Here is a 15,784-nt window from a genome sequence, read left to right on the forward strand (position 1 = left end):
CATGACAGCTTTCACTTTCAAGGCAAGAAAGCCAGAAAATAATCTATTTTGTTACTCTAATTTAGTCACTGATGCACTTGTATTAATCAGCATAATAATGATGCACAAATGTCAAGTATTTTTTGCTTTGTTTCACTCTATGCCAATCTGGTGCAGCCTTAGTAACATCAAGGACTCACTACCTCACTATTCCCTGAAAAATGAAATATTATTTTTCCTCCTTCAACCACTCAATAAAACCAACAATCTTCTTTTCCTGTCAGAGTTGTCAGCAAAATCTGAACTCCATCATTTAACTTAAAAGGTAACTTATAATGGGAAATTTGCATTCCTTTATTACCTGAGAGCTTTCCTCAAAAAGAGGAAATAAAAATCACCTGCATAATAACCTATAATGGAAAAGAATTTTAAAAAGAATACATACACACACACACACACCTCTGAATCACTTTGCTGTTCACCTGAAACTAACACAATATTGTAAATCAACTGTACCTCAAAAAAAAAATTACCTGGGAATGCCACTGCAGATCTAATCATCCCTGAGTTAGATCCATCAATATTTCCTCACTCCCTTCAGGAAAAGTCCTTAGCCTGGTACACAAGGCTATGTGATCTTGTCCTCGACAACCGCACCACCTCTGTATTGAAGGTCTCTCTTGTCACACAAAGTGCCATGCTCTTTTTCTTTTTAGAATCTTCGTACGATGTTCTCTCTGCCAAGAACTTCTCTTTCTCTTGAACAATCTCTAACCACACATTCCCCTACATTTCACTTCCCCTACACTCTGGGCCATATGTCACTTTAGGCGTTCCCTTATACCATGCGCCAAACTTTATCCCAGTGTCCTTCACACCATGCTGTAATTGTGTGGTATTCCTCAGTTTCTGTTGAGTGCCAGGATTCTGTATGTTTCATCTCTGGATTCCCCAGCATTTAGAACAGAGCCTTGCACAAGTAGGTGCTTTGTAAATGTTTGTTCCATTAAGAATAGTTTGTTGTGCCAGAAATCATTTTTTTTTGGTGAAAGTCATTTGTTTTGTAGAATAAAATCTTTGAACCCAGAAACATGTTATTAATGCTTGCTTATCTATTTAAAATAATTTCAGTATTATTTCAAAATTCATGGGTTTAATGATATAGTTTTAAAACAGTTGTGACTATGCTGGATCAGTTTTCACAAAGATCCTAACATAATCTTTTTATAGGAAATCAACTTAAACCATACACAGGTCACTTTAATGGTGTCCTCTAGATTAAGGAAATGAGCTATTCTGCTCTCTCCTTGTCTCTGCCTCTTCCTCTGAGCCAGGTTAAGATTTTAATGGGTGTTTCAACCCACATATTTGAAATGATGACTGAGTTTTGACCAGCAATTTATGGTCTCTTCACAAAGGGCACAATCAAGAAATCAAAATTCTCTCTACCATTTTTGTCTAGTTGTGCAAATGAATAAGCCTGTGTCACCTCTGTGCCTTCAGCAAAGGGAGCATTTGTGACAGAAACTCTGAATAGAAGTTTTCCTGTTTACCTTCTTATCACTTGTTTAAGTTCTAAGGAGAGAGACCTGGCCATTTTGTTATAGAATGGGTGTTTTCAATGCAAAGAAAAAAAAATCACAGTTTTGAGTTTTTACAATGTTTGCCCCTTTTCCCAGCAGGGATGTGTTTTGAGTGCCAGGAGACAAAAAGTGTGGCCTCAACAAGCAGAATTTTAAAAAGAACATCATTTTCATTATGTAGTCAATCTCAATTACAAGCAAATGTTTTCTCTGTGGAGACTCTTCTCCTTTCAGGGCATTATGTGAGCCTCTTTTGTGGATTGAGAGAAAGGATCAGTGGTCAATAGGGAGCAGAGTGCTGCGTACAGTGGATTTTTGTATCCCTCCGTCTCCTACATAATGCGTTTTGTCAGGAGAACAGCCTGCCATCCTGAGCAGATTTGCTGAATTAAAGAGCACAGCGGGGATAGGAAACTTGTTGCTAGGTGACTGACCGCCGCTGCTTGGCGGGTCTGGGCCGAAGGTGACTCTCTGCTTTTCTTCCACTACTTAATCTTGCCTTTTAATCTGCATCTATAATTAACTCTGTTAATGCCACACATCCATTTGTTTCTTTTTTACTGCACTTCAGGCAACCAATTTATCATTATTTAGTCTTTACACTCAAACAACAAACTATTTTTTTCTTCATTAGCGTCATATGAGGGGAAACACAGTGCAAAGAAAGATGTAGACTCAGTAGATATTGCCTATGATTACTCACTTCCTCTGAGGAGTTTCAGAGATACTTTTTGCTAATCTGAATGGAAAATACAACCTTGAAGAAACACTCATATTTTTCCATTATCTCTACAGCTTGATTGTGCCTAATAGAGATGTTCTTGGTGACTTTAAATTCCTCTCAGTGGTGACACATAATCAACCATCAAAAATTGCTTTTTCTCTCAAAGGTTTACGTGATTGTTTCACCTGGAACAAATGTGTTGCCTCTAACGTTGTTGCAGGACATACTCTCTGTGGTCATTATCAGCCACAGAGGCTGGATTTGGATGCAGTCTAGGGACGCAAAGTAGGGGCTTGGCAGAATCAATTCTGGTGAGGTGGTGGCTACATCCAGTGTCTGGAGGATAGTAGATTCTAGCAGCAGCATCCAGCATCGAGAATTCAGCTTGGCTGATGTCAGTTGTTCAAGTGTGATGTTCTGCCCAGAGGGAGAACAAGGTGGCTTTAAGGAGCCAGGTCTGTGGCATGCTATTCAATGCCTTTACTGACTGGATGGCCCCACACTTGGCTCTCTGACCCTCACGGACATTCTGTGACTTAAGATACAGTCTAAGAATCCTTACTGATAAAATAAGCCTTGACTTGTATTTTATACATCCATATAGGTAGTCTGGTATAGTAGTTAAAAAAAATCTGACCTGGAGACAGACTGATTGCCTGGGTTTAAATCCCAGGTCTACCATTTACATGTTGTGTGGCCTGAGATAACTTACTCCCTCTCTATGCTTTGGTTTCCTCATCTCTAAAATAGTGATAATAATAGTATCTTCTGATTAGAGTTGTTATAAGATTGAGTTAACACATGTAAGGCAATTAGTGCTTATTAACTGTTATTATTCTTATACTGATAATAAGCATAATATGATGAAACCACTATCTGACTTTTTCCATATCTTAGTAAGACAAAACTACATGTCCACAGGAATGAAAAATATTAAGACATGGAAAGTAATAATACCTTTTAGTTAGAGTTTTTGCAGCAGTTTATCACATTTTCTCATGAATTCTCAAAATCCTCTAGTTTCACAAATTCTCTGTGTACAGAGATAGGTTACCATACCAACATACCAGGCAGTTTAAATGCATATTTTCCTTAAGAATGTATATTTTGTGTGTACTACAAGGTTACACTATAGTTCAAATTTTTAAAAGTGCTCAATCTAACCCATCAAAATGAAGGAAAGGCAGGTTATGCAGGCTTTCATGCCAGACATATTTGGAGAGCATTAGGCTCTAATTAGACTAACTGGGGCTAGTTGAAAGTTGTGATGGCTCTACTTCAGTGGTGCATTAAAGCATCTTGTGCACTGAGAATTAGGAAGCCAGAATGAGGACCATTAGGATGTCATTTACTACATTTTCATTTGATCAATTTATACTTTTTAATGTGATGGCCTGGTTTGCATCCTTTATGCAGGCGTTAATTCTTTGCCTTTGACTCTCTCTAATACATGTCTATGAAATATGGCTGCCTGCATGTCTGTGCGTGTGTGATGACAGAGATGCAATTTCATTGTTGGGGAAAGTGGGCCCACACCTGTGCTCCCTATCACCACCAAACACAATAGGCAGATAGAAAACTTTTATTTCTGATATTCTGAGAGTGAGATAAAAGTCCCAGTCTCTTATGAAGAGCACCTGAAGCTAAATAACACATTGAACTTGACTTTATATCAGGATATCGTTTTCTTATCTTTTCTATTGATCATCAATGATAAACTAATGTCCAATAATTCAGAGTAGGTGGCTTGTCTGAGCACTCCTATATGATCTCACATATCTTGAAAGGCTTCATAGCTTATCCCATTTCATGAGGGAGAAAGTGTAAGCCCTGTTGTTGACTTAGCTGCCCAAGATGATTCAGTGAGTCTACAGCAGGCATGCAATGAAGCACAGATAACATTTTCCTGCAGGACATGCTCCATGCTGCTTCTGCACTAGTTCTTGTTGGTTCAAGTATGGTGTAGATAGAACAATAAGTTGTTTCTCTTCTTGTTTTTCAGAAAAGCTAAGTGATGGCCTTAATTGAACTTATTTCACATTTTGACACTGTTTTAAGATTTTTCCTCCAAAAATAAGTAATAAAACACTCTTTAAAACTGCATTCAAAAAAAAAAAAACTGCATTCAATTTGTGAGGCTCCATTGCATGTTTCTTAGTTTGCCACATAAAGCGTCCCTGGAGGCTGAAACTCCATGAGGGCAGGGATCATGTCTTCTAGGTTCACCACTATATTCCTAGCATTTAGTATAGTGATCTACATAATAGGCCTTCATATTTTATCTGTTGAACAATAAGTTGGTGAATTAATATACTTAAAAGAAGCTGCTGTCTACCATTAGTTCTCTAGAATCCATTCTTTTCCAGTAGCTTTCTTAAAGTGATTAAAAATCTAACTCTTTAAAGTGAATTTGAAGGATTACTTTAAACTTGACTTTTAATTTTATTTCATTCCTGTTCTCCTTTTAATAAATTCTTGGTTTGTGTGGACTGCTTAAAGATTTGATTAGTCATTGGTTTATAATCACTGAGTAGAGTGAGTCTAGCAATGATAACCTGTAAGTTTAATTTCCCTACATTCATAATAGGATGAAACAAAATTTTAAAAAGGTAATTTTATTTCATTATTTTTTAACATTTTTATTGAGTTATAGTCATTTTACAATGTTGTGTCAAATTCCAGTGTTGACCACAATTTTTCAGTTATACATGAACATACATATATTCATTGTCACATTTTTTTCACTGTGAGCTACCACAAGATCTTGTATATATTTCCTTGTGCTATACAGTATAATTTTGTTTATCTATTCTGCATATGCCTGTCAGTATCTACAAATTTTGAACTCCCAGTTCGTCCCTTCCCACCCTCCACTGCCTTGGCAACCACAAGTTTGTATTCTATGTCTGTGAGTCTGTTTCTGTTTTGTATTTATGTTCTTTTTTTTTTTTCGATTCCACATATGAGCAATCTCATATGGTATTTTTCTTTCTCTTTCTGGCTTACTTCACTTAGAATGACATTCTCCAGGAACATCCATGTTGCTGCAAATGGCATTATGTTGTCATTTTTATGGCTGAATAATATTCCATTGTATAAATATACCACCTTTTCTTTATCCAGTCATCTGTTGATGGACATTAAGGCTGTTTCCATGTCTTAGCTATTGTAAATAGTGCTGCTATGAACACTGGGGTGCAGGTGTCTTTTTGAAGTAGGGTTCCTTCTGGATATATGCCCAGGAGCAGGATTCCTGGGTCATATGGTAAGTCTATTCCTAGTCTTTTGAGGAATCTCCATACTGTTTTCCACAGTGGCTACACCAGACTGCATTCCCACCAGCAGTGTAGGAGGGTTCCCTTTTCTCCACAGCCTCTCCAGCATTTGTCATTTGTGGACTTTTGAATGATGGCCATTCTGACTGGTGTGAGATGATACTTCATCGTAGTTTTGATTTGCATTTCTCTGATAATCAGTGATATTGAGCATTTTTTCATGTGCCTAATGATCATTTGTATTTCTTCCTTGGAGAATAGCTTGTTTAGGTCTTCTGCCCATTTTTGGATTGGGTTGTTTGTTTTTTTCTTATTATGTCATATGAAATGCTTATACATTCTGGAGATCAAGCCTTTGTCAGTTTCATCATTTGCAAAAATTTTCTCCCATTCAGTAGGTTGTTGTTTTGTTTTACTTATGGTTTCCCTTGCTGTGCAGAAGCTTGTAAGTTTAATTAGGTCCCATTTATTTATTCTAGCTTTTATTTCTCTTGCTTGGGTAGACTGCCCAAGCTAGGAGAACCTTTTTGAGATGTATGTCAGATAATGTTTTGCCTATATTTTCTTCTAGGAGGTTTACTGTATCTTGTCTTATGTTTAAGTCTTTGATCCATTTTGAGTTGATTTTTGTGTATGGTGTAAGGGAGTTTTCTAGCTTCAATGATTTACATGCTGCTGTCCAGTTTTCCCAACACCATTTTCTGAAGAGATGGTCTTTATTCTATTGTATATTCTTGCCTCCTTTGTCGAAGATTAGTTGACCAAAGGTTTGTGGGTTCATTTCTGGGCTCTATTCTGTTCCATTGGTCTATATGTCTGTTTTTGTACCAATACCATGCTGTCTTCATTACTGTAGTTCTATATTATTGTCTGAAGTCTGGGACAGTTATCCCTCCAGCCTCTTTCTTTTTTTCAGTAATGCTTTGGCAATTCTAGTTCTTTTGTGGTTCCATATAAATTTTATTATGATTTGTTCTATTTCTGTGAAATATGTCCTGGGTAATTTGATAAGGATTGCATTAAACCTATAGATTGCCTTGCACAGTATGACCATTTTAACAATATTGATTCTTCCAATCCAGGAGCATGGGGTATCTTTCTATTTTTTAAAGTCTTCTTTAATTTCCTTTATCAATGGTTTATAGTTTTCCATGAATAAGTCTTTCACCTCCTTGGTTAGATTTATTCCTAGGTATTTTATTACTTCGGGTGCTATTGTAAAGGGGATTCTTGCTTTACTTTCTTTTTCTGTTGATTCATCATTAGTGTAAAGAAATGCAACTGATTTTTGAACGTTAATCTTGTAACCTGCTACCTTGCTGAATTCTTCAATCAGCTCTAGTAGCTTTTGTGTGGACCTTTTAGGGTTTTCTATGTATAGTATCTTGTCATCTGCATATAGTGACACTTTTACCTCTTCTTTTCCAATTTGGATCCCTTTTATTTCTCTCTCTTGCTTGATTGCTGTGGCTAGGACTTCCAAGACTACATTGAATAGGAGTGGTGATAGTGGGCAGCCTTGTCTTGTCCCAGATTTTAGTGGGAAGCTTTTGAGTTTTTCACTGTTGAGTACTATGCTGGCTGTAGGTTTGTCATATATAGCTTTTATTATGTTGAGATATGTTCCCTCTATACCCACTTTGGTGAGAGTTTTTATCATAAATGGGTATTGAATTTTATCAAATGCTTTTTCTGCATCTATTGAAATGATCATGTGGTTTTTGTCCTTTCTCTTGTTGATGTGATGTATTACATTGGTTGATTTGCATATGTTGAAGCACCTTTGTGTCCCTGGGATGAATCCCATTTGATCATGATGTATAATCTTTTTTACGTGCTGTTGGATTCTATTTGCTAATATTGTGGTAAGGATTTTTGCATCTATGTTCACCAGTTATATTGGCCTGTAATTCTCTTTTTTGGTAGTGTTTGCCTGGTTTTGGTATCAGGTGGCTTAATAGAATGAGTCTGGGAATATTCTCTCCTTTTCTATCTTCTGGAATAGTTTGAGAAGGACTGGTATGAGTTCTTCTTAGTATGTTTGGTAGAATTTCCTGGTAAAGCTGTCTGGTCCTGGACTTTTATTTGTAGGGAGGTTTTTTTTTATTGCTAATTCTATTTCATTTCTAGTGATCAGTTTGTTCAAGTGGTCAGTTTCTTCTTGATTCCGTCTTGGTGGACTGTATGTTTCCAGAAACCCGTCCATCTCCTCTAGGTTATCCATTTTGTTTCCATATAGTTTTTTATAATATTCTCGTATGATATTCTTTATGTTATTTGTTGTAATTTCTCCATTTTCCTTTCTTATTTTGCTCATTTGTGCCCTCTTTTTTCTTCTTTGTGAGTCTGGCCAGAGGTTTGTCGATTTTATTTACTTTTTCAAAAATCCAGCTTTTGGTTTGATTGATTTTTTTAATCTCTATTTTATTTATTTTCTCCCTGATCTTTATTATTTCCTTCCTTCTAATGACTTTTGGGTTTTTTTCCTCTTCTTTTTCTAATTCTTTTATCTGGTGGGTTAGATTGTTTATTTGAGATTGTTCTTTTTTGAGGAAGGCCTGTGTCGCTACAACTCCCTCTTAGCACTGCCTTTGCTGCGTCCCATAAAATAAAAAGGTAATTTTAAAGACTTTCTGTCCATTGCCTTTTCCTTAAGAGAAGTGGATAAAAGTTCAAAATGTTTAAAATAAAAATTCTTAGTCTTACTCAAATATTTAGTTGGTTGTGACAATTTAAAACTGATAAAAAGTTCAAATTTTAAATTTAAGCTTATAATTATGGAAAGTATATATTTTTTCCCTTTCAGCTTAATGAACATTTAAAGAAATGTAACAGTTTCATTTATATACTGGGAGCCATTATTAAATTAGTTTGTTGTGCTTATATAATTAGAGAAAATTATCATCAAATAAATTTCATTAATAAACTTTGATATTTGGTGCCTGATTATCCTTGATTTTGCAGCAAACATAGTCTGTTTTTCATTTAGTGCTAAAAACTTACCTTTTAGTTAGTAAGTTCTGTTAATTGACATAAGTACGCATAATGAAAGCTACACACTAATAAGATTATATTAATATTCCCTTTGCATCTGTTAACCTAACAACTTTAGATATTAATCATTTTTCTGCAATAATCCTTTGCAATTTTTTTTTTCAGAAATTGGCAGATATTTGTTTGGATAAGGCTTCCTATTTTGCTATTTTCCCCATATTTGTGTCTGTTTTGTGTTTATTTTATTATATTCAGTATGAGTCCATATCTAATAGGTAAAGATTATTTAGATACAAAAACTGCAATCAACAGGGAAGATATTTTATAATGAATGGTCTTCATTTTACAAAGGAATACATCTTAAAATTTGATTCATCTCATCTTATAGTATGAACATCAGTCTCTAGGATCTTGGTGAAAATCAATATAATTCTAAAATGACTGGGAAATTATGTTTCTCACTGAACAAAGTGGATTAAGCAAGTGGTATACCAACTAAAAAGAATACTTACAGTATTAAGGGGCCTCATGCAGCTTTATCACAAATAGAATGATATGCCTACTTGTTTTACAGACTTTGGTACATAATGCTGGCATCTAATGAAACCAAAAGTTCAATTACCCTTTCTAAATATGTCTCTTTGGGAAAGTTATTTCTAAAAGATATAATTCTACTTGCTTTCTTTGCATTTGTGTGGTGCTATTTTATAGCTAAGAAACTTTATTCATTTTTAAAAAATGACTTCTAGGTTTTATAAAACCTTGCATGTTGATTATTAGCTTCAAATAAATAAAGTCATATCTTTCAAATTTAATTTTCTTTTAAATTTATTCCTCAGCATGCCATGTTAAGTGTTTAAGACAAAGTATAATTATAATGAGGCATCTATTGTAATGTAAAACAGATTGTGGTCCTGTGTAGACTCCGTACACTTCATTTATTCCTTCCCTCCCTCTCAGAAATATTTATTGAGAATCTTTTATGTGCCAGGCATATTAAATCCTGAGATCTGAGATCTTTCTATGTATAGAAAAGGTGCCTCTTCAGTCATATTTTTTTCTGAGCATCCTTAAAAAGTAAATTTATTGTCTCTATAATATTTTTCCAAAACATTTAAAACACTTAAAAAGTGATAATTCCATTTTTGAACATAATACATTGAATAATGAAATTCCTTGGCAGAGTGTCAAGTTTTTAACTCTTTTAAAGTGAGAAAATATCTACTTGGAGTGAGAAGATAAATAACAGTAAGGTACAGACATATATTATAAACATTACAAAATCTAGAAAACATAAGTTTTGACTAAATGCCTGAAATGCCTCTATAATACATTTCTCCTATACATTTGTAGGAAAATTTTAGAAAACTCCCATCAAGTTTCTCCAATATCAACTATAAATGATGTATTTGCTGTTTGTAAGTTTCTTATAGGTTTGCAGTTACAAACACAGAAATCTGATAAATTTTATTTCACATGGTTACTATTAAAAATATTCCTTTCCACATACACCTCTACACTGAGCATTTCACAACACAACAGCTGGCTTCATGCAAGAGGAAATGCATATAAGCAAGAGAACAAGAAAGACTGCAGCAGCAAGAGAGAACATGCTCCCAAGAGGAAGCCACAGTCTCTTTTGTAACCTAATCACAAAAGTGACATCCCATCACTGTTCAGTTGGAAGGATTTGCTAGGCTCTGTCTACACTCAAGGGAAAGTGCTTACACAGGGTGTGAGTACTAGGAGGCAGCACCCTTGTCAGCTGCCTGTCACAGTGCTGCAGGACATTTCATTTGGTGCTGTGGACTCTGGGCTTAAACTTTTCTGTCACACTGCTGGCTGAGCAGGCATAGTGGACCATGGAAGCATACTGAAACCATTCTAATACCATTCTGACATCTAACAATGCCTTAGAGAGACACACAAGTAACTGCAAACTACCTGGATATATGCCATTAAACTCAAAGAGAGTGCCCCCAACTCACTTGTCTTATCCCTCATTTGGATCCCAAAAGTGCCACTGGCCACTCCAAACCACCTAACAAAAGTGACCTTGACTAATTATAGGTTACATGCCTCAGTCTTACAAATTTTACAGAAGCATAACTATGTGAATACATCAGAAGGGGTAAAAGAATGCTTAAGCTTCTGTACCTTCTCCATGGATCTGCCTCTAGACTGAAGCCATTGTTACTGACCAGGTTGATCCAGAAAAGTGACATAAAGAAGGCAAAACTTAAAAATTATCTTTAAGACCAGTTTCCACTGCTGCATTTAACCCCCTGGAAAAAATCACTGTGACTTTAACTTAAGGAAATCTCTTCCAAAAAGCTACAAAATAGTGTACAGAAATGTTTCTAAGATGCTTATGCTGTTTTAATATTTTAAAAGATTATTTATGGTTTTGTATTTGTTAATAATATGATTCCTAACTGACCAGTTCAAACATCAAACTTTGACCAAACAGAAAGAAGAAATAGATAGCAACAATAAAATAGCAGGAGAATAACTCATTTTCAATAAAGACTATAACAACCAGATAGAAGATAAATAAGGAAATAGAGGCCTTGACCAATGCTATAGACCAACTGGAGCTAACAAACACATACAGAACACTACCCAACTACAGAAGAATATATATTTTTCTTAAGTACATATGAAATATTCTCTAGGATAGACCACATTTTAAGCCACAAAACAAGTCTTAACAATTCAAAAAGATCGAAATCATACAAAGTACCTTCTGATCACAATGGAATAAAACCAGAAATTTATAGTAGAGGGAAAACTAAAAAATTCACAAATATCTAGAAATAAAACAACATAATAGTAAACAACCAATGTGTCAAATAAGAAGTCACAAGGGAAATTAGAAAAAATCTTGAGGCAAATGAAACCAAAACACAACATACAAAACTTATGAATTTAGCAGTAGCAGTGCTAATAGGAAAGTTTAAAAGTTAAAAGAGGAACTGTAAATGCCTACTTTAAAAAAGAAAGATCCTCAAGAAAACTAAAACTAGAACTACCATATAATCCAGCAATTTCAAAAATTCTGGGTATTTTTCCAAACAAAATGAAAAAACTAATTTGAAAAGATATATGGACCCTATGTTCATCGCAGCAATATTTACAATAGCCAAATATGGAAGCAACCTAAGAGGACAGCTATAGATGAATTGATAAAGAAGATGTGGTATATATACAATGAAATATTATTCAGCCATAAAAAAGAAGAAATCTTGCCATTTGTGGCAACATGGATGGACCTGGAGTGTATCATGCTTAATGAAATAAGTCAGACAGAGAAAAACAAGTACCATATGATTTCACTTCTATGTGTTATCTAAAAAAATAAAACAAACAAAACAAAACAGAAACAGACTCATAGATATAGAGAACAAATCGGTGGTTGCCAGAGGTGAGGGTGTGGGTGGAATGGACAAAATATAAGATATATAAGAGCTGAACAACACAATAAGCAAAATACAGATTTTTTCTCTAGTGCTCATGAAACATTCACCAAGATAGACTATATTCCAGGCCATAGAACAAATCATCAATACACTTAAAAGAACTGAAATCATATAGAGTATATTCCCTAACCACAATGGAACTGAAGTAGAAATCAGTAACAGAGAAACAACAGGAAAGTCTTCAAACACATGGAAATTTAAAAAACACACTTCTAAATAATCATTGAGTCAAAGAGAAAGTATCAAAGAAGAAAATTTAAATACACAGAATTGAATGAAAGTGAAAATACAACGTGAAAATACAACATATGAAAATACATGGGATGCAGCGGAAGGAGTGCTGACTGTTAAATATTGGAATTAGAAAAAAAATAAAGATCACAAATCAATAATCTAAGTTCTTACCTCAAGAAATTAGGGAAAGAAGACAAAATAAACCTAAGCAAGCTGAAGGAATAAAATGAGGAACAGCAGAAATAAATGCAACTGAAAATAAGAAAATAGAGAAAATAAGACAAAAACCCGGCTCTTTGAAAAAATCAATAAAATCAATAAATCCCTAGCAATACCAACAAAGATAAAAAGAGAAGATACAATCAGCAACAGTAGCAATTAAATAAAGAACATCACTACAGATCCAGCAGCTAAGAGGTAAATAATTTTTAGGGTTCTCCAGAAAAACAGAACCAAAAGGATGTGTATATATAAAAGAGATGAATTTTAAGAAATTGAGTTATGTGCTTTGGAACCTGGCTAGTCCATAATCTGCACAGTGGCTCACTAGGCTCTAGATCCAAAGAAAAGCCAATGCTACAGCTCAAGTCCAAAAGCTATCAAGCTGAAAACTCAGAAGAGTGCCAACGTTGCAGTTCAAGTCTGAAGGCAGTCAGGTTGCAGGCCTACGAAGGAGCTGGTGTTGCAGTCCAAGGCCAAAAGCCATCTTGTGCAGTATTTACCCTTGGTCAGGGGAGGTTAGTCTCTTTAACTGATTCAGGCCTTAAACTTATTGGAAGAAGCCCACCCACATTATGGAGGGCAAACTGCTTTACTCAATATGCACCAGTTTAAATGTTGATCGCATCCAAAAACATCCTTACAGAAACATTCAGAATAATGCTTGATCAAATATCTGGGCACTGTGGCCCAGCCAAGTTGACACATAAAATTAACCGTTACAACTATGAACAACTTTATGCTCATAAATTCAAAAACATAAAAGAAATGAACCAATTTCTCAAAAATCATAAACTACCAAAATTCAACCAACATGAAATGAAAAACCTCAATAGTCCCATAACCATTAGGAATTCATAATTAAAAAGCTCCCCACCACCCCCTACAAAATCATTAGCCCAGAGAGATTCACTGGAGAATTCTACTAAACATTTCACAAATTAACACCAACTATACACAACCTGTTCCAGTAAATAGAAGAGGAGGGACCACCTCCCAACTCATTCTATAAGGTTACTATTACAGTAACACCAAAGTCAGACAAAAGACAGTACCAATAGAACCTAAAAAAACAAAACAGACCAATATCACTCATGAGATATTAATGGTCCTACTCATAGCAGGCCTGAGAATATCTCCCAAAGAAATAAAGCCATCGGGGTATAAAAATGTAAATATTTATTGAATTTGTTCGTAGTGGCAAAATCTAGAAACAAAGTGTTTACCCATCAATTTGGTAGTGTTAGAATAATTATGATATATAATATATATCCATTAAAATGAATTGGATGTAAATCAACTATACTTCAAGAAAAAAAGAATTGGAGCTATACCAGTTAACTTGAAGGGATTTTCACAAAGATGAGTAAGAAAAACAAGATAAAGAAAAATATGTGAAATAAAATCCTCTTGTAATAAATCAAATAACGACAAAAACTCCTTTGTGCTTGTGAGTACATGTGTGTATGTATATGAGTTTATATGCCTTCTTACAATAATATGAGCATAGAAAAATATGGAAATATACATATCAGGTTGCTGATGTGAGTTACCTGGGGAGAAAGAGGGTTTGGGGACATCATTGTGGCAGAATAGGGAAGAAAACTAGAGCAAAGAGAAAGAGAAAAATAAAAAAAGATAGACTGCATTGAAATGTATGTAATATGAGAAATATTATGCCTTTGTGTAATGTCTGATTGGTACTTTTTTCCCATTACATTTTCTGACAGATTACTGATAGTACATAAAAGGTATAGATTTTTATATTTATATTTATTTCTGGCTCCCATACTGATTGAAATATCTTATTAATTCTAATAGATTTTCCACTGATTTTCTTGGGTAAACAAATAATTTGAATATAAAAATTTGGATCCTGACTTCTAGTTTGTTGCTTGTTATTTCTTTTGTTTTTCTTCTTTAATTAGCTTGAAACTTCAGCTTCCAAAATAATATTAAAGAGTATTGGTTTTCTTAGTCATCCACATTTTGTTTCTTTAATATCTCTAGGGTTTACCATTAAGTACAATGCTGGTTACAAGTTTGAGATAGTTTTTTTGGAGATGTTTGAGTGCATTTTATCAGGAAAAGATGCTCAACTTTAATGAGTGCCTTTTTGACACCTAGAGATATAACATATTTTTTACTCTTTTGACTTATTAACATGATAAATCATATGCATAGACTTCTTAATATTAAAACATCATTGCATTTTACAAAATAAATTCTCTATGGGAATTGTTTATTTATTGAACATACTTCTAGGCTAAATTTGTTAATATTTTATTTAGAAGTTATTCCAAATCAAATGATGAATTGTGTATAATTTTCTTTTGTGTATATTTTTTTTCAGAATTTGACAAGTTACTCAAATGAACTAAGATGCCCCATATTTTTTCTGTGCTCAGAAATACTTTTAAAAGCATGAGTTATCTGTTTCTTGACAGTTTGACAGTAACAACCATTAAAACCTACAAGGCCTGGTACACTTTATAGTGGCAAATTTTTAATAAATCTTTCATTTTGTTATGATTATTTCTCTTCTTGAGTCAATTTTGATAATTTATATTTTCTTAGAAATTCATTCATTTCACCAAAATAATCTTATCAGATCTTCCCATTTTTCAAGAGAAGCTAGAAATTGTTTTACTAACATTCCATTTAAAATAATTTGTCTTACATTAATGCTAATATCTTACATAACTGTAGTCCAATTACCAAAATCAGAAATTCACACTGATACAACACTATTAACTAATTTGCAGATCTTCAAATTTCACCAGTTGTCTTACTAATATCTTTTTCCTGAAATAGGATCCAGTCCAGATCCGACATTGCATTTAGTCATATCTCCTTTGTCCTGATTTTTTAATGTTGGTAATAATTTATAATACTGTGAAGGATTAACAAGACCTTCAGACTTCGAGTTTCCTACTTCTCAACAAGTAAGACATGGCTGAAGCTTACGTCATGTGTCATCAGCAACAGCTACCCTGCAACTCAAGTTAATATGGAGCTGAAGGAGAGTTGACAGAGTGTAGAGGACTGAGTGTTCATCACATCTTTTCTTCCCTAATTTGCCAGATGGATATTTTTTGTGCTTATTGTGTCACGTAGAAACCAATTTTATTTGCTTATTCTGGGATTCCCTGCACCTTGCATATAGTACATGCTGAATACTCGTCGAATAAATGAGTGAATTCTGACAAGGATAAAATGCTTGCTGTACATTTGGGAAAAGTTTTTACTAGCAAGAATGTACATGTGTTATATTGTTGTGAATGTGTGATGTTTAGT

General features: G+C 34.3%; 1 protein-coding gene across 3 annotated transcripts in view; it reads right to left on the reverse strand.

The window, feature by feature from the left end:
- The window catches only part of C6H14orf39 (chromosome 6 C14orf39 homolog), a 134,960-nt gene that overhangs the window by 15,620 nt on the left and 103,556 nt on the right, over nucleotides 1-15,784 (reverse strand). The window lies entirely within an intron of this gene.

This window comes from Vicugna pacos, chromosome 6 (genome assembly GCF_048564905.1).
Source record: "Vicugna pacos chromosome 6, VicPac4, whole genome shotgun sequence".
NCBI classification, from domain to species: domain Eukaryota; kingdom Metazoa; phylum Chordata; class Mammalia; order Artiodactyla; family Camelidae; genus Vicugna; species Vicugna pacos.